The sequence below is a fragment of the Cygnus olor genome, chromosome 4, assembly GCF_009769625.2.
Source record: "Cygnus olor isolate bCygOlo1 chromosome 4, bCygOlo1.pri.v2, whole genome shotgun sequence".
NCBI lineage: Eukaryota > Metazoa > Chordata > Aves > Anseriformes > Anatidae > Cygnus > Cygnus olor.
In genome coordinates, this window is record NC_049172.1 from 1,942,500 (window position 1) to 1,962,872 (window position 20,373).

The 20,373-nt window shown below is 38.8% G+C and overlaps 1 protein-coding gene and 1 long non-coding RNA gene across 10 annotated transcripts in view; one reads left to right on the plus strand and one right to left on the minus strand.

Moving 5' to 3' along the window:
- The window catches only part of LOC121069112, a 272,423-nt gene that overhangs the window by 192,781 nt on the left and 59,269 nt on the right, over positions 1–20,373 (minus strand). For 2 of the 6 annotated variants that reach the window (XR_005819275.1, XR_005819274.1), the window contains exon 1: positions 11,423–13,080. The exons of the other annotated variants lie outside the window; for them this stretch is intronic. This is a non-coding gene — a long non-coding RNA (uncharacterized LOC121069112). Of the gene's footprint in view, positions 1–11,422; positions 13,081–20,373 lie in introns of those variants that run through there. 6 annotated transcript variants of the gene reach the window in all.
- The window catches only part of NDST4 (N-deacetylase and N-sulfotransferase 4), a 155,897-nt gene continuing 137,443 nt past the window's right edge, over positions 1,920–20,373 (plus strand). For 3 of the 4 annotated variants that reach the window (XM_040554868.1, XM_040554870.1, XM_040554871.1), the window contains exon 1: positions 2,084–2,173. The gene's annotated coding sequence lies outside the window, so the exon portion shown is untranslated. Of the gene's footprint in view, positions 2,174–20,373 lie in introns of all 4 variants that reach the window. The other variant, XM_040554869.1, reaches the window with a different exon arrangement.

Sequence of the window (20,373 nt, forward strand, 5' to 3'; positions counted from 1 at the left end):
TTTTGTTTTTGTTTTGGAGTTGTTTTTTTTTTGTTGGTGGTGGTGGTTGGTTGTTTAAAGCAAGGAATATAACCTGAATGATCCGTTTGCACAAATAGGCTTTCAAAACTGAAACAGTTATTGTAAGGTCATCTGCAGTGAATCCTGAAGAAAGATCACAAGGAATTGAAGTGTTTATAGGGCATAGGACCAACATAACTGGGTGCAAAGGCTACAGTTCTTTTCTTGACCGAAGTCTAGGCCAGGAATAGAAAATTTAAATCTAACTTAACTGCTATTTCTGCAACATAACCACCATATAATGATGCTTATTAAAAGCAAAGTCCATCTATATAAATTGAAGGAGAATATTTATAATTTATAAGGTAATAGAGGACAGTGGAATATCTTGTCTTTCATTTTTAAGCTAGTAATGCTCATCCTTGCCAATTAGAAGTGCTGCATAATAGGTACAGTACAGTTCATAATTTAGATATGTATTTACTTGCATTGTAATAAGTTTACTGCAAGAATTAAGTTCAATATTATTGGATAATTAATGTGACATTGACAAAATAGTCATTGTATGCTTGCATACCTTACTTAGCAAAAACATGATGTATGTCTCCTCCCAATGACCAGATGTGCAATAAATCACAGCAATGATTTAATTCTGTGAAAGAGGAGTTAAGAATTGACAGCACTAAGTCAGATAATGTCATGCAATTTTTCTGAACTGACCCTACACACATGCACAGTGGCAACACCTACACCAGACAAGGTGTCTTCAGTTCTGAAATTGAGAAACCAAGGACCTCTGAGAATAAAAGGCTGTAAAAAAAAATCAGCCTCTCCTTTACTCAGGCATTTTGGCTGAATCCTTATATGCAAATACACTCACTAATATCACCTGTATTTGCAATGGGTGACTTTCATTTTCTGGCAGGGGAGAAGTAATGCTTTGTAGTCTGTGGAAGAAAATATGACTTGGCACAGCTTTTTCTAAAAATGTTGCCTGTTATGTGAAAAATCTCATCAAATATAAAGGTCTTTTATTGAAGTCAGGCCTCTTAAAACACCTGTCATGCATGGACATGTACTCAAAGCCTCATAAAGGAAGACCAATTTTATTTTTACTATTTAGTTATTAAAGATGAGGAAAACTTGTACTGATTGGGTTAAATATTTGTACAAATGAAGCTGCTCCCAACTTAATAGCTTTGATAAAGTTAGTCTCAAGAACAAGACCAGATTTGTTCGCTGAAAGATTAGGTGAAAAGAAGCTGCAACAAAAAAGCCACCAGTATCAATTCTCAGCTTTTACAAATCTACTGTACATACAGTTCATGCATTAGACTATCAGAATTAGAATAAATGAAAGCTGCAGATAGACTACCACAATTTTTTCCTACATTCATATGTGCCAAATGATCAGAGACTCTCACTAAAAGGGAAGTTTTAGCCTGCTCCTTTGAGAACCATTTTGACTGATGAAGGGATGCTCAGGTCCAAAGACTTCTGAGAGGAGAAACCCAAGGGCCCCCTTCTGGCTGGGAGCCCCACTGAGCACACCAAGGCAGCAGTTGCTAGTCACAAGCAGCTCAGGCTAGTTTTGCATATCCTACTACATAATAAAAATTTGTAAATCATGTACTCGAGGGCTTACATTGCTGCATTATAGCTACATTAGGGTGCAGAAGCAGATAATAAGATGATATCAAACAGACTGGGATGTATTTACTTATGCCAGTAAACCATGTCTGGAATACCAGAGTGCTGTATCAAATTGACTGGAAGGATCACACTTTTTGCTTTGAGCAAGATCATTTGAAGTCTGTTCATAAGAAAGCAAAAGCCTTAGAGCACTTGTGGTTGCTGTGCTCCACTCAGCTTCAACTCTGCTGTACACAACCACATGCTATCCAGAAGGGCTGTGTGTATGTAACTTTTTTACCCTTTGGTATAACCTTTTTTTAAAGAAACAGTTTAGCTTATCACATGTTGTACTTCAACTAACAAAAAACCACCAAAACCTCAAGTTTTGTTTCTGGTCCTGTGTGCCTGGGTACAGGAAACCCACGTTTTGGAGCCAAACAGGAAGCAGTGTCATACAACACAATGAGCTGCGCAGCACCACACACCTTGGATAATTAAGTAGCTGACAGTAATTGAAAATAACCCTGCTTCTTGCACAGTAAGTACCTTGTATTACTGGTTGATGTATTGTAGCTACTGACACATGACAGAATAATTTGTCTTTTATTCAACTCCAACACTGAATTATTGGAACTTTGAGTTGTCTGTGGCCTAGAGGGAGACATTGTGCCTGAGTTTCATTTGCTGTTATTGAAGGCAAGAGGTTTATAAAAGTTAATGAAATACAGCTAGCTAAGAGACTGCAGTGGGTCTGAATCTCAGAAGAAACAGATGCCTATCATTATTACACAGGGCAGCAAAAATTCATCAGTCTTTCCAATCTATGATACAATAGATAATATTTAACATTTTTATTGCAACTTCTGCCTTTGAAGTCATCTGATTAACTGCATGAGTTGTTAAGTTTCTGCTCTTTATATTGTAAGGCATGCATAGCAATCTTACAGTATAAGCAGGTTCTCTGAAATGAAGATAATAGAACTGAGGTTTTCAACATCCTCATGCCTGAAGAGACTGTCCCAGCTACAATTAGGACAATTCATAATTCTCAGTTAGTTTAGAGATGTGTCCTACACCATACAGTTGGTAGGGAGATACAGTCTTTACCTGACTACACAAAGTGCAAAACGTTCCAGGGAAAAGAAAACTTTGACACTTAAAAATATAATCCTGTATAAAACAAGGAAACTTGTATAATCCTAGCATTGAATGAAAACCATTTTGACAGAAAAAACCAACATTACTTCATAGCTCTGTAAGTGTTGAGCCATCAGTAAAGGACTGAACACCTGTTTACATGGCTTGGTTGTGCAGTTTTAAAGTAAATCTCACTAATACTTTGAGAAAAATCAGGATGCTTTCTGGGATATACGAAGATTAAAACGTCACTGAAAGCATCAAATTTTTGAAGATGCACTATTACTGATAATGGCTAGATAACTTTCCCTTACTACTAAGGAAGATGATTCTGTAGCAAACTATCCGTGAATGTCTGCATAAACAAGTCTGATTATTTTTCTTTAAACAGTAAGATTTTCTACCAGCATAACTTTGTTGTTCAAGCTTTTTTCTTTTAAATGAAACAAAGAAAATCACTGACCTTGAAACATTCCCTCCCATTACAGCAGTTCCTCTAGCTTTAATGTAAGCCTCCAATGTTACTGCTGCTTTGGAAGCAGCTTACACTGCACATTGCAGCCACTGCTATTCAGGCTGCTCAACTGGTTGCTGAGCTGGGGATGGGAAGATCAGAAGGGCTCCAAGGTAGTTTTTTCTTCTCCCTGTCTTTCATAGGAAACCGTGAAACCTGTCTGTATGATATGTAAACTGCTGCTTGCACAACTCAGCACCGTCTGAAGTCTCAGGGAAGATCTTTTCCTATAGTGCACAACACCAAGCTGGTTTTCTTCTCCTGAACTTCATCTCCTTCAGTCTTCCTCATGCACTACCTCCTCTACACTCATCACAGGAGAGCTGCTGCTGCAACAAAACCCAATCCTTTCTCCATTCCCTGCAGACAGGCTACCAATTTTCTAGCATACAGGCAAGAAGTTGCATGTTACAGTAACTCTTGCTGCAGTTCCTTAACTTTGTGGAAGAGCGGATATACGCATCCCTGATGGGAAGATGGAGTGAACAATAAAAGAATAACTGAGTGTTAGAACTAAACGAAGGTGAGAGGAAGGGAGAGAGTGTGTGAGAGAGAGGGGAAGGAAGTGACTGTGCAACACCTCAGGTGAAGTTTTCCTGTTGCTTTTGATTTCTGTTAAGTTATGAGCAAAACTCCTCTACAGTTAAAGAGAGATCCCTTAAAACACTGCAGAGTAAAACCCATATAACCCTTTTCTCATTTATCCCCTGGTGAGCTCTTAATTCTTCTGCAGGCTGATACTACTGTCATAGCCAGTAAGAAAACTTTGGCTACCTTTCTACCCTTGTGTCCAATTGCAATAGTTTAAGATCCTCAGACGCATTTATGGCTCTGTTTCTACCTTCAACTTTTCTCCAGCATTCAAAGCAGCAAGATCTCAAGCACTGTGGGTTTTAATTTGGGGGCTACTGTTTGTCATAGCAGGCATACTCCCACCCTTAAAATTTGGAGGCTGCTCTCCACCTGACAGCATTAGGCCTTAAGTCAGTATGAAAATTTTCATTACAAAGAACATCCAAGGCAAAAGCTTTTTATAACTTGCAAGATTTCCAACAAGTTAACTGCACATTAAGTGCAGAAGTGATTTTAACTGAAAATTTACTTCACTTAGGAGCAAATAAATGAAGAATAACTTCACTTAGTATTTAATGTTCTATGAACTATTTTTTCATAGTTATGCTGCACTGCAGATTCCCTTGGTACACAGAAGCTACGCTTTCCTCTGTTAAAGTGAAATCTTATTCCCTCCAAGGGAATACAACTTTTCCCCAAAATAAGCAGGATTAGATATAATCCTGCAATCATACCACCAAGAGTTAATAATTCATATTAAGTACAGTTGTTGGAAAGTTTTGTCAGTGTCTATTTATAAAAGACTAAACACCATATAAATCCATGAAAATGATTGTATTAAACATTTAATACTCTATACTTCATACTCACAGTGCTGTATGCATATTTGCCTAAGAACAAGTGTTCTGCCTGAAGATACTTGCTGGTTCTGCACTGGTGGAGCAATGTGACTAGGGAGTCAAAGAGGTTTCTGAAATAATGCTTCTTCTCAGAGTTTATAGCTTTGTTCTCAGTTGCTCATCCTTCAATCCTTTGACAAACACGCCTATAAACTGTCTGTTTGCTGCCTTCTAATCTTGTCCAAGGGTTTTGTTAGATTTTGTTTTGCTTCTGCCATCTCAGTTTTGGCATACTTGTCCCAGGTGTCTAGGTTCTCCTTCATCACATTTCCCCTCCCACCCCAGTCTATGGAAAAAGATGGTCCTCATGCATTGTGAATACTAATAGCGAGCTCTGAAATCACCGAGACTCCTCCTGTATATTTCTTAGGTGTGGAAACCTTTCTGTAGTTGTACAGAGTTTTGTACACTCTTAATGCTTTCAAAAATTTTGTAGGTTAGAACATGCTCGAAGCTGATGTGATGTTCAAAATTATTTTTCTGCTAAGCCAAGCACAAAGAAACATTGAACAATGCTTTTATGCTTTTCACGTTATTGAAAAATGCTAGTAGTGTTCAATCAGCAAGATTTACCTCTCAGAACAATAACTTCAAAAAATCTTCCTGCAACGCAGGACACCCTCCCAACGCACACTGCAACTGCGGTATAGAAACGTGCTTTCTTCAATGATGAAGTAATCTGTTGATTTTCTTTGGAGGACAACTACTTCCAACAAAAAAGGGGGGGGTTAGAAAGTTTAGAATGAGACAAGCAGGTTTAAATTCAAACTCAGATGTTTAGTTTGGTGAACAAATTTTTGTAAAGCCAAAGTAGGGTAGTTTCTGAAGAAAATAAAATGCTTCAGGTGCTCCTAACAAATACACATGATTGTATCTTTAGCAATATGCTCAAAGAATTTCACTCATTCACCTCAGGGAAAGGGAACAGAGGTTTTTCTGTTCTGAAGGTTACATCAAAGTCATGACATACACATTTGAATCAACCAGACACTAAACACTGAATCAACTGTAGTTTCTGAGCTGTGCACAAGGAAATGTTAATCCTATTCTGATTTAATTTCAAATGCTACATTAGTATGCAGCGGTGGACATCAACAGCAAAACCAGAGCAAACCTTACAGGGCAAGATCACAAAAGGGGCAATAACAAAGATGCTTTTATTTGCCCACCCCTATGTTCGGAGCTGCCAAGAAATTTGCCTGTTTGCACCCCTTCCTGCTCCTCTCATCATGTGCTGTTTACCTCTCAGATATTTATTTCTGTATATAACAATGAATGTGTTCGGGTTTTAGCCTGAACCCTTGCTACCACCTGTGGCTAACGCTGACTGACACTTCTCAGTGCTTGCTGTTGATGATAGTTTTGCAAAAGCTAAGCTGGTTGGAGTGCAATAGTCCATGCCAGACAAATGCCTCAGGCCAGTATTTCTCCTAGAAGTTCCTGCTAGAACAGCCTGTCATTTTCAAGAAAGATTAACTACATTTTCCTCCTCACCTTCTTTCCCTCTTCTCCCCCTCCCTAGAAGGGCTTGTTTCTTCCATACAGAAAAGCAAATACCTATTTTTGTTCAGCTATAGTTGGATTTCCATACACATGCACTGGAGTCTGATAGTGTGTGATAAAGGCTACAGATGAAACTAGTTTTTATGTCTACAAACGTTCACCTAAATTCAGAAAAGCGGAGAGATTTTTCTGTTTCTTCCTTTAGAGGCTTTAAGCCTACTTCCATTAATTTCCCAGAACACTAAGCTTTTTCAAGAAAATCCATCTCCATAGAACATATGACATCAATATCATTTGCAATTGATCGTCCCAGAGAAAAGATGAGGATCTAGTAGAATAAAATTGTGTGATCAGCATTGTCAGACAGAGCTGCATTTAATTGAACAGGTTATATACCAGTTGATGCTTCCCAGCTAGATATGGGTTCCAGTTTTTCAGGATGTGATCAGTCCTGAAAGAAAATTTGTTGTGTGGAAAACAGTTGGAGTAAAGCTGCAAAACAATGGATACTGACAGTTCACTGCTCTTTTCTTCTCATTTCTGCTTTCTCCTCTCACCCTTTCCCTGCCCTCACACCCCCACTCATCCCACCCGAGTCAAGCACAGGCCAAGCCACACCTCTTAACTCTTGTTGAGGAATATGCTGGCTCCATATAGCACTTCAGTGTCTCCTTCCATTTTCAGAAAATGGAGAGGAACCAACATTTTAAAAAGCATAAGAACTCCCAAGAAAACATACCATCACCCTGAAGCCAAAACATCTTTTGCTACATTTGACTAAAGTTTTTCAAGGTAGAACACAGCCCTGGATAAACCAAATGTTTATTTCTTTCCCACGTAGGCAGATACCTCATCTTAACTTGCATTTTAGAACTGGAAAGTGTTCAGGAAAGAAACCATCTAGGCAAATAACTGAGAAACTTGAAGATTAGAACAATCTGTTTCCAGTTTCTTTAGAAACTCCCCACAATTGTTTACTGTAGATTTTCCTTCTGGTTCACGCTGAAGCTAGAGTAAGATAAAAGCTAACTGATCATAGCTACCTAAAGAAAAAAATAAATGAAGAACTTGGTGTTTGGAACAACATATAGGCAAAATCTCTGAACCTAATGGTCTCTAAAAGTAACAAAGGTGAAGCTAGGTCAGAAATCAAACTGCCAGTAACATTTTTCCTGGTTAGAACTTGCATGCAACCTCTGTAGAGGTTCTTATTGCACTGGTTTTTGAATGTTTCCACACCAGGTCTGTGAGGCAGACATTAGCCTTATAGCTTTTCTGTACTTTGCTCATCAATTATCTAAGAAATAGCTTTCCTACTTTCGTGATTAAGCTTTCTCAAAGCATCTGGCTTTTCAGTTTTCAGAAAGGCTAAAACCAATCCTTTTGCCTTCTTTATTGACTTTTTTTTTAAACACATCTCATGCATATACCGTAGTTTTACAGTTATCTTTGATAACCCCTTCTACCACTACACATTCATGCCTGGAACATCTTTTATTCATAATTTAATGCAGCCAGCCTCACTGGAAGCTGTTACCTCTTATCTAGCTGGTAACAAACAAGATACAAAGGTCCCCTTAAGACTAATGTAGGCTTATATATTCATTTGCACATGGGAGGGCTAGCAGGTGACTTCGCCTGAGGGCCAGCAATGCAGGAGTTAGCTGCTATCCTGCCACTGAGAAAAAGACAGCCAGGTTTGGTCCTACTGCAGACTCTACTACAGCTACAATAGCCAGTAGCAGTTCTGCAGGAGAAAATAAAGGGTTCAAGACCCGGTGGCTATCCTATACATACTTCAGATTGCTCAAAATGCATTTGGTCAGGCATTACCATAGACTTTCTATAGACATGACAAGCTGGAGGAATCTAGCTGGTAAGTTACGATACAAATTTCATCAAGAAGGCATTTTAGAATAATCTCTAGGCTATCCCTGTTTATTGCAAACACTGGAACAGATGCATTATCTGTTTAATCTGACTAACAAGTCCTCCACTACCTTCCTCCCAGCTCTCCTGTACCAGATGCATGGTTTGAAAGAGGAGCCCCCAGTTTCCTTCTGGAAGGGGCTGTGGGGGTTCCTCCAGCTCTGAGGCAGATAAGCATGGGAGGCGACAGAGCCGCACCATACAGCCCATCAGTGTCAGCATGCAGCAACAAACTGCTTGGTGTTCTTGGAAGCCTCTCCTGCTTCACTTCTGGCCTCAGGTAGGGCTCCTGAAGCTGGCCAGAACTGAGAAGGAGGCATACCAGGGACAAAAAACAACCTTTTATTCTCTGCTTGGTGTACAGGGCTTAGTATTTCCCCCTAGAAACACACTGCACAGCCCGACTCTGACCTTGCGGTACAGTACCGCCACAACTGAGGTCTTTATCCAATTGTTTAAGCACAGGTTCTGACACCAGCCCAGTATTATCAGGCAATACACTTCAGCCTGTCACAGCATATACTTGATTTTTCAGGCATTTTAGACATTTTTAAAAAAATGTGTTTGTCCTTTAATAGTTTATTATTTGCTTTTGTGTTAGCCACAACATTTAAAATACTATTTATTGGGCAAATATTAATGGAAACGAGGAACTCGTAGGAAATAGTTAACATAACAAAACAGGTAAAGGTGCAGACAGAGCTAACTAGCCCACCACTGACCAGAATTTGCTTTCTGAAGATGAAGCAACTTAAAAAAAATCATGCAGCAAACATGCTTGGAAATAGAAGACTTTAGATAAAGCAAACTTCTACTAGCTCCCAGACAGAGGAATACAAAGTAGCTCAGACACTTACAGAGAAGTCTTGAAGAATACAGTTCTCTTCAGCTGCTCAAGTCCTACACCTGATTTAACTGAAGGGGATTTTTCTACGCATTAAATTTTCAGTTACTATAGCTTTTAGACTGCATGTTACATGGGAGCTCTCTCATGAAAGACACTCTGTACAGCATCATGTACATTTATTTTTTATATTAAGCCATTGACAATCACTGATGCATGAGTTTCTAGCCAAATTCACTAGGTGCCAATGAAGCAAGCCTCCCTGCACACAGAAACAATAGGTGTTTTTTGTTCCTCAAGGGCAATCAAGGAAAATATCTTAGGTTCAACCTTACTTAAGATGGGAAGCACACGAAGTTGTATGACATGCCTTTCTCCATTACCGTTATCATTCAGGCAACGTGGTGAAAGAGCTGTCAGCTCCCATCAGTAGATTATTTCCTTTCCAGAGAGAAACAGCCTGCTGCAGTCCGCTCAAGTGGTCTCCTCTCACCAGGCTAAAGAAAGCAGGGGCCAGGAGGAGGCAGAAAAGTGTCTTCCAGCAGTTTTCCTGGGTAGGGATTCTGAACATTTTATCACTGCCTATAATTGGGTCAGTTCAGTCAATACTTTATATTCTGGCTCTCAAAATTGTATCCAAAAGGGAGAAATATGTTTTCTTTATCTAAAGATTCATTTTGCTGTATCAAACCTGAGGCCTTGTCCCAACTGTACATAAATCTTAGAGCACAACGCATGGTTTGTAATAGGATCTGACCAGGGGAAAGCAAAGCTGCTTTGAATGAGACCTGGTAAATTCAAGAGGCTGCAAGCAAGCCTGTGCAGCCCAAATCTTAAAGGGTTCTCCCCAGTGTCTTTTGAGCTGATTTAGAAGCCTGACTCCCCAACGCGTATGTACAAAGAAGGTTAGAAGCCTTTACATCACAGGAGATTGCATTACAAAATGCAGGGCACAAACACTTCAAGGCTCCCAGATAGGTTTTTTTGACATGAAAGTTTCTTGTACTAAAGTACATTAAAACCTCACTGTACATTCTTGCATTATTTTTTCCCCTACCATACACCCAGTGACTCAGCCTATTACATTTACACTGTAGTGTAATTATGTAACATTAGCTTTTCTCAGAAAAAGAAATAGTTATAGCCACCAAACAAAACAAAAAGTTCTTCCTCACTAGCAATACCAAAGCCTATTTTCGTCTCTGATTACAGAGATTAGTTCTCGTTTCCTTTTTCCCCCACTGGTTGTTGTTATGGCATTTGACCTAATTCTCAGAAGATAGACCTGAGGCAACAACAACAACAAAGTATTCATAAGCAGGAGTACTTAAGCAGACACATATATGCCCATATACAGAAAACACAAGCTCCTGTAAGTAAATTACAAAAATATTAGCCTTAAAGATAGACATGCACCAAACAGCAATGGACAGGCAGAAGCCAAATATGATGTTACTCAGTTGAGACAGGCGCAGTTTGATGTTCATATGCAGGTAACACACAAGCAGGCATTTTATACAGAGTAATTTAGAAGACACCACAGAAAAAAAATAAAGAATACAGCCCCAAGCAGCTTCAGAATTACCTAAAATCATAAAAGCTTAAAAGCGATGTAACTAAGGGTTCCTAAGTTATTTCTTATCACAAGCCTTATCCTTTTTCTAATGCATATTTGTTTTTGTTTGTATGAAAATCACTTTAAAAAAAAAATTTCAGTATAACCATTCAGGTTTACACGATAGCAAATGAGGTGACACTAATAAAGAAACCAGAATAAGGTAACCCTCAATCACTTCAGATAAACAAAAAACCCACAGAAGTCTTCTCAGACACCTCCTTCAAGCATACTCAAACACCTACTGGTTACACACTTCAGGGACCATAGTTATCTTGGAAAAAAGAAGGCCATTTGCCCCATTACTGGAGGTTATACAGGAAGCCTGTACTAACCAGGGGACAGAGGGAGAAGCAAGCAGTCTGCTCAAACATACAAATTAACCTCTCCCTCTCAATAAGATCAGTACCTCATACTCCTCCGTTAGATGCATTTCTAAGATAACCAAATACTCTGAAGAGACTCATTGAGAAAGGAGGAACCTGTGGCTTCAGCACAGCACCTGCTTTGGCTTACAGGGAAGCTCACAGACAGATGAGGCACTACCAGGGCAGACATCTCCAAGAGAAGCTGACTTGCTGTCCCCTCAGCCAGGCCCCTGGGTAGCTCTGAAAGCCCCTAAGCTGCAGCAGCACAGGGCTGCACCCAGCCAGCTCACGACCCCAGCACATGCAGCAGAGAGGGAACCCATAGCACCCTACAGCAATCCATAACATCTCTTTCAGGCAAATTATCAAAAATTCTAACCTACTAGACCAACAAAACACCCATACCTTTAGCACTGTGGAACAGGCTGCTTCACCCTTGCTTCTCCTCCAATCATCTCACACCTCATTCCCTCTAAGAAAGCTATTCCTACATAACACCTAGGTTTTTGTAAGAGCTGCTCCTAATTGTCTGATATCCTACAGTTGGGGCAGATAATGAGCTCCCACTGCTGGGACAAGTAGCAAGGCACCTCAGCAGCCCAGGTTGCTGCTACTGCTCCTCTACAGGGAGAAAAAAATCCCACCACCTATGTGTGATAAGGGCTGCACTACTGGCATTTCAAACAATACCTTAGGTTCCCCTCTTCCAAAATGATTTGATCTGGAACAGTCAATGTGCGAAGTCTTCTGTGAGTGTGTAGGTGGAACCTTGATCTTTACAACATCTTTTATGTCAATAAATGCTGCTCTGTGCCTGCCCTGAAGGACTATTTTGCAGGGACTAACAGCCCCGGTGCTGAATGCTGATGGTTGCATGAGGATTGCCAGGGCTGAGTTCATCTGGTCTCTGCACACCAGGCACTATCTTTGATAAGATTTGTGCAGACCACCCAGCTCACCTTTCAGCCTGTTTTTCTGTATAGCTCAGAGTGTGTGACTCTGTGCTGCAAAGCACCTAAGCCGTACGAGCAGAATACTCTGATAAAATATTAACAAGAATGAAATAGTCAAAACGCTTCTCACACTATCCTCTAGTTGAGGACTTGCATCTAAATGTTTGATGTCACAAGGGGATATTTCTCGCTCTGTAAATGTGTATAACTCTTGTAACACTAAATGAGAATACGCTCCATAGTGTCACGCTGACAAATTCATCAACTGTCCATCAGCACAAAAAGGAACTGACTCACAAGACCAAACCAGAATGCAAATATTAGAAATTTCTAGCTGCTAGGAAAGAATAAACATCACAGAGAGAATCCCTCTGCCACAACCTGTTCTTCTATGAGAGCTCACTCAGGATGTAGTGCAAAGTCACAAAACTTCCAGTTTTTGTAAGCAACTTGCCATTTTTGTGTGTGGCAAAATTCCACAGATTTATTCATTTATTTAGGTTAAAACAGGAAAGAAAGGGAGGATCAGATAAGTGCTCAAATGCCTGTCACACACACACACACAAAAAGGAGGGACTAGTAGCATGTAAGGATTTTAATTGGTCCCTGAAGTTAAAGGTTTACCAACATGAATCATGTTACAGACATAACAGATGCCAAAAAATTTTGAGCCTGTAAAGTTGCAAAAATTATTGGTAAATATACAGTAGTGTGGCCAGCTTTATAAAAATGTTTTAAAACTAAAAAGGGCAATAACATATGAAGAGAAGCAACATGGGGATAGGGAAAAAAAAGAAAGAAGAAAAAAAAAAAGAGCTATTTAAGACGATAGGAATACTGACTACCTTGAGGAACCGTTTATCTGATCTCTCACTTTCTGATACCCAAATCAAAATCCTGATGACCTGTACCTGTTTGCTGGTACCCATTTTTTTTTCTATATAATCTTTAAAGTTATTTGGTATCTATAGCCCTCTTTAATATGCTTTGTATTCTGAAAAACAGCATCAAAGTTTATATTTACTGTTGTCCTCAACTGAAGTGACTTTCATCATCCCCTAGATCCTTCCTGAAATGTTTAGATTTGTTTATTTTGTGAAGATTATATATAAGAAGTGCACTTTCTCCTCTAATGGGGCAGGTAGATTTTTAATCCAATTTTTCCACTGATACCTCTCTTTGAAATATTTAGTGCTAGAAACATCATTTCCTGGGTTATACTGATTATTTTTCTGTAGGTAAGTTTTCTGTCACTCCTAAAACTTTATCATAATTTCTTGCCAGCTCCTAAAAACAGGCATTTTTATACTGCCTTTGTTAGTCATGACAAACTTTAGTCTTGAATTTGTCAGAGTGGGGTACATATCTGGGTACCTGACTTTGTCCAGTCACCTGCGTCTCAAGCATCACAAGCATCATTATGGACTTGTGCAAAGACACCGACCCAAGCAGAACCTGGGAGCCAGATCCATTTTGACAAAACCCCCAAATGACCTGGCTGTCAGGGCCTGGCATCTCAATCTGAGGGAACAGCTTTGCCAGAAAGATGCCCCATGCTAGCCCACAGGTTCCCTTTACTTACAACAATGTTCCTCTTTTTCTGTGACTTCCCCCATATCGAGGGTGTTTACAAATTCACCCTGTCTGTAATACAAATTGTCTTTCAAGCACTCCATCTTTGTGAATTATCTGGCTTTGTGGGCACACTGACACTGGCTGAGTCTTTGAGAACTTAGTCTTGTATCTTAGGCAATACCATCTTTCAAACTGTTTCAGATTCATTAAATAAATTCCAGCCATAGATTTAAAATTATATTTCTTAGATCTTTATATCATAATGTCATTAGTAATAACAATATTTCAAATCTCACCTCTTACAACCTTATCTATATAAGCTCAAAATAACAATAATCTCTAATTAATGTGTAATAACTAGTAGCTGATTGCAAAAGGATTGATAATTCACTCTGAGAAACACTAAAAGCCTTTATGCAGCTAAAAGCATCATAGCTTTAATAAAGATTTGCAGTATTTGCACCCTGCAGAACTTGGCAAGTTGTGGCATGTTTTCTACTCTGTGTTTTGCAGTGCTTTGCACAAGGAGGAAAAAGGAAAATTATTGCCTCATTCTGTAAATTCCATCTTGAAAATCTATAATAGAAAGAATAAAAAGGATTAAATAGGAAAAAAAAAAATGAGAGAACTGTGTTGTGTGAAGGTAAGAAAAATTAGATCCAGTTTTACAGGAAAGATTTACCAAACTTTCAATCAATTCTTTTCACGGCAGTTACCAGCATAGTTTTTATGAACATTTTTAAGATTAGTTTTCATCACAAGGACTGGACCATTTCTTTAGAGATAAAGCTGATGGGATTAAGAATAAATCCACTACTTTGAATAATGCTTCATATAATGAATTATATGAGTTGAGACTGAGTAACCTCTGTTAGAGGTAAATTTAGCACAGGAAATACTGCCTACCCACTTTGCAGAATCAAGTTCAGTTACATTAATTTTAATGCGTTACAGCAGAAAACATCAGACTTGGCTTTTCCAGCAAAACATGAAAAGAAGATTGCACGTAATGAATGTAAGTCAAGTTAATTCTAGTGTTGAGAACTAGCTTTTTGTCGGTATGATGTGCAAGAGTTAGATTTCAGCCTGCACCGCATTGGGTATTCATGTATGCAAGGAAACACTCCATTAGTCAGCTCCCAGTAAGCCTCTTGTTTATTCCTGTGTTATAGTGTTTTTAACAGCAAATTTCTAAGTACAGTTTTCTTTTGGTCTTCAGAACACCACAGTCTGCAAGTGCAACAGGAGTTTAGGGGATAACAGTAATCGGTGGAAAAGGTCCACCAAATGTAAATCCACATTTGTCATATAGTTGGCATTGAAACCTCATTTAGGTGCCTCATTTATAGGATGTGACAATTTCAGCATCTTAAGAGTTCATTTACATTACCATTATGTACCTCAGAAATTTTTTAATTAGCCTTCATACTAAGGTAAATTGCTTAATCAACTTTGACTCAAATTATTTACAGTTTTAATAGATGGCAACATGTGGCTCCTCTGTCCTGAAATACAAGGAGAGGTCTAGCATACGTGAAAGTGATTTAAGTGATTTTGTTAAATTTATACAAGTCTATAGGTCTCAGGTATGGCTTTAAGATTTTCTTCATCTAATTTTATATTGCTTCTTCCCATTTTACTGTGTCACTGAGCTCAATGAAAGTGGTTCTGTTTTGCTCATGTCATTTCAGGCTGAGCACAAAATGTAGTGAAACGCGTGTAAATAGAGGATTTTGCCCCTTTTTCATGACTCGAAGCTTAACTCATAAACAGCAGTAAGAAAAAGCGTACTGAGTTCTTGCCTTATTTAATTCCCCAAGTGGCTCCTCTATTGTTCAATTAATTTTTTTTGTAATTGCAGAACCTGGTAAATGACTTAAATTTAGGCTCTTTGACCAGATTTTGTGCTCTTAAATTTAGATCACTGACTTGTTAAATACATTCCTTTCCATACATCCAGGAACTGACTAGCTGTTAATCTCTTTGACATGATAATTATGCCTGCCATTGAGTTTACAGCTTGTACTTTGAACAGAGCACGTCAGAGTGATACCTACTCAGAGACCTTTTTGTAAACCAAGGATATAGTTTAGGTCTATGATATTACCGGTATATGAACCACTGATTAAGTACTGCCATGTCTTGGCACACTGGAGGCCACTGACTTGTCTTTAGCAGTGGCAACAGAAGTATGCCAAGCTATAAGTCTGTGGCACGGCATAGCCACAAATCACTTCCATGTTCCTGAAGATGCTGAAGGATTTAGCATGAAGCTGCTTGATCAGACTGACTCTTTCCTCAGGTTTCTTTCAGTCAAATAATGCCTTGCACACTCAGCATACTATGCCTTTCAGTACATAACCCTTGTAAAAATATCCCTTTACCTTCATTTTCAACAAGTTAATGGAAAGTGGCATGGAAGAGATCAGGGTTTTAATTTTGTGCCAGTGTTGATCAATGTGGATATGCATATACATTTGCTGTTGAACTCAGCAAAACAGAGATGGAGTTTTCACCCTTAACACTGATAAATTGTATCATGGTGGTAAATAGGATGCACTGCATAAATTGACTCCCTCTTGCACATCTAGGAACCTAGGGGAATCCTCCACACAGAAGGTGCTCATAAATATTAGAGGAAGTATTCTCCATTAGAGTATCACGCTAAGTGGTACTCCTGCTGCTGAAACAATGGTGCTTTTAGCTTTTTTATTGATGTTTTGCTCAGAGGTTTCCCACTTTGTAACCCATGTCCTTTGTCATTCACCAATACTTTGTTGTATGAAATAACCACAAGATCCTGGGGGATATAAATCAATCGCACAGGTCTTTTTCCCTTCTATCTTGCTACTTTTCTAATGGGATTGTCTCATTTGGACTCCTGAGTCCAGGTAGGCACAAGAAACTTCAAGTAATTTCAAACCAGAAGCTGTAAAATCTTCCAACAAACCTACTTATTTAAGAATATGCATCAATTACTACCACCTAAGAGAAGATAAAGGAGGGAATAAAAGGAAAATATACAGGATGATCCTATTTCTTGGACAAATAGAATAGTAAGTGTATGTTTATTTTTCCCAAAGGAAAAAGATATCAGAAAAAAAAAAAAAAAAAACAGATTTTTTTACCTTTTCACTCAGAAGAACTACATAGGAGGAGATTTCAGTTTCAGAGGACTGCTACTGTTCTACTGAAAAAAAAAAAAAAGTTCAAGAGCCATCACTCTATGTCTCTGAGCAATGTATCCTAGTGCCAGGCTCTACTAAAAATAAATAAATAAATAAAACACAAATATGAGATAGTAAACTCTGAACTTCAGCTATAGAGGAAACAGAAATGGCTTCCACAACACAGCAATTCTGTTCTATGGGTATTAATGTAGATGACAAGCAAAAGCAACATTTAAAAGTTCAGAACTGAACTTTTCTTGCCAAAAGTATATTACCTGTGAGAGTAATTCAACACATTTTCAAAACATTATCCTGGTCTCCACAGTGGGGGGGGAGGGGGATGGGGGAACACGAAAACTAGCAGTATATTCTCAGCCCACGGGACAAAATTTACATTTTCAAATGTAAACTCCAGCCAGTACTGGGACTGTCTGGCATAAAAGCATATTATCTGGCTGTAATGCAAGGTGACTTCATCGTCATGCAAACCATTAATATTTAATTTAGGCATGTATGGTGAGCAAATATGTAAGTGTATTAATCCTTTGCAATCTTCTGATGTATACAGCAGCTGTGAGATTTGATTTGAATTGATTTTGCTGCTGACTCTGGTGACCTCCAATAAAAAAATTTGTTGCATTCACCGCAAAGTGATTTATGATGGCAGGACTCTCTATTACATAAATACTTTCCAATGCATTAGTCAGAAATCCACTATCTTACTTCATTAAACCAACAAAAATAATCAATTCTTATCTGATTTACAGTTTTCTTATACAAGGAAAAAAGATGCTACTTTTATGCCAAATGGAGTTAAAATGTAATATGAAATGTCTCTACCTCAGTGTGTAAGTGCCACTAATCAAAATCAGAGTCCACGTTCAAGATTTTAGCTCTGATCAAATTCTGGGTTGCACATTACAAGAATTAAATGCAGTACTTTAGCACTTACAACTAAACATGCATATGCATGTTTTGATAATAAATGGTGCTGAGCATTAACACTGTGCCATTTTGAAGTTAAATAGCCACCTAGTTTAAACTGAAGGCATTGCTTAAATACAAGCATTTTACAAATGTCATTAGGAGACAAAGTCATTACTAGCAATACATTAGTAACATACATTTTATGTCAAAACATCCTGAAGCACTTTACCGTCTGTATGCATATGCCTGTGAATGCTAATATGTGCATGCTAATATTATACACAGGAATTGCTTCAATCATTAGAGAAACCCAGATATAACATTTGGTTTCTATACATACAGAGACAGAAAAACACATCTGCAGAAACAATGCACTTTGTTATTTAAAATGATAGATTCACTACTGAATCTATGGCTGCTTATTACAATGCAGAGACAATAGTAAGGGTTCTCAACCAACTACTACATGGATAATTCATCGATAATTCTGCCAGAATGCCCAGTTCACAACAGACTACTATCTTCTCAGCCTAGTTTCAAAAGGCAGAAAGAGCAGGACACATGATATTGTTTCATCCTCAAATTCTAAAGGTTTTTGAAACTTCAAGTGAGACTGTGACACTGACAATCAAAACTATGATTCAGAAGCACCTCAGATTTTTGCTGTCTAAACCCAGAGGGATGTAAGCCACTCTTTGTTACCTCCAAGGCTCTAAAATACCTAAGTGCAATCCTTACAGTTCCTCTGGTCCTGACAAGACAGAACAGCTCTCTGTCTAACTCAGATCTAATCCAGAAGTTAAGCACTTGTCTCTACAAAGCAAACCTGATCTAACATGCAGCCTGAACTTCATTTTGCTGGAGAATTTTGAGAAGTCATTATTTAATCCATAATACCATTATTTAATCCATAACATACAATGTTCAGTTCTTGGTGCAAAAGGCAAGAAGCTATGATTTTCCTCTCCCACATATGTATTCCAGTCACTAAACAAAGAACACATTTTCTTTGCCTGTAGCCTCCCTCTGGTCCATTTACTTGGATAATAATTTTGAATTAAAACTTCAAGGGATCGTCTGGTCATTTTTTATGGTGACATGACTTCCACATTCACTCATGTTTAAAGTGTGGGGGAAAATGAAGGTCTTAAGAATCTCAAGCAGAAAATGAAAATGATTGTCTTCTGTGCCTGAGTGATTTATTTACTGGGCTATTGGAAAGAGGTGAGTAGGAAAGAGATAGATCCCTAAATTCTCCTCTTCCTTTGGCAGCTATGCCTTACAAAGAAAGGAGTGAAGTCATCTCAGTCCTTCAGTTTCATGAATGGAAGTGGCACTTTCTTGAGGAGTGCCTTGAATATGACAAAACTCACTATCTCTTGTACTTTGGATAGCTCTCAGTAGCTATGCGCTGGCCAGTCTTACCTCAGGGGACTTCTTCCTCGGCATGCTGGCTGTGCTAAATTCCTGCCTAAGGGAAGAACACCATGTTACTGCAGTACTGAGCTCATGCTCACATTGTTCTGAGATATAAAGCACAGGCCAGTCTTCACTGTAACCTTGCAGTGTCTAGGAAGCCTAGACAACCTGCATAGGCTCTGAATGCTAATGCAAGGGCCCACTACCCAAACATAAGGCATTGTGGAGTCCAAGCCCTTTTTAAGATTCAGTGCAAAGATGAATGATTAATAGCAAACCCAAGCCATGCTTGAGATTCTGCTGATACACATATGTCCCTGATCCTCCTGTACTGAGATGTAGTAACAGGTCTTGCCTGCTGCTGTAAGGATGTACATTTCTGTAACACTATCTGCATATATGCGGAGTACAGCTGGTAAAATCATGTCTAAGCCAAGGACAGTAGGCTGCTTCTGACTGTCTGCATACCTGTATCAGGCCCAGCAGGAATCACCTGCTTGACTTTCAGCAACAATGTTCAGCTATCAACATTTGAGCTAAGGGACCAGCTCACGTAACTATCAGTTTCTGGCATTCCTGTTCTTTGTTGGCACAGGTTATATACATCAGTGGGAGACTATTATCAACACACTGCTAGCATAACATAATTTGCTAGATGAGCTATTTTTGAGCAGTTGGGACTGGCAACACTTTGATTTCTGTGGTGTCTTTTTTCTGTAATGAACTGCAGGACTCTCTATAGATACCTGAAATATCATGGGACAGACACAGGAATGAATCTGTCCATCTTTCAGACCCTTGAGCTACATCAGTAACTCTACCAGCTGCCAGGAACTAACAAGCCCCCCCTCTCCCTCTGAAGCAAAACATCTGATCTTGATCACAAACTCTATGCCTCACACCACTAACAGAAAATTCAGGAAATATTAGACAGCTGGGGAAGGGGAAAGCACTCTGAGGTACCTGAGGTATTTAAGAACTCTGCCTTCAGTTTCTATTCTCCCTGTCGATGATGCAGCAACAGGAGGGAAAGGATAAAAATATTTGTATCAAAGGATTTTTCTTTTCAGAAAAATGTATATTATTGCTTTTACTAAAGGAATTGAAAGTGTTTTCAGTTCTTCTAGAGATTTCAAGCATATGCACACCTACTATACCTATGGACTTTTTCCATTTGGTATATTTTCACCAAATGGTGAAATGTTGATATACCTTTCAAGAGTTCCTAATATATTGATGTTTCTGGAATTAGAGTTTCTTTTATGCAGAGATAAAGTTCCTTTCTGATGTTCCCTAATTCCAAGGTACCTAC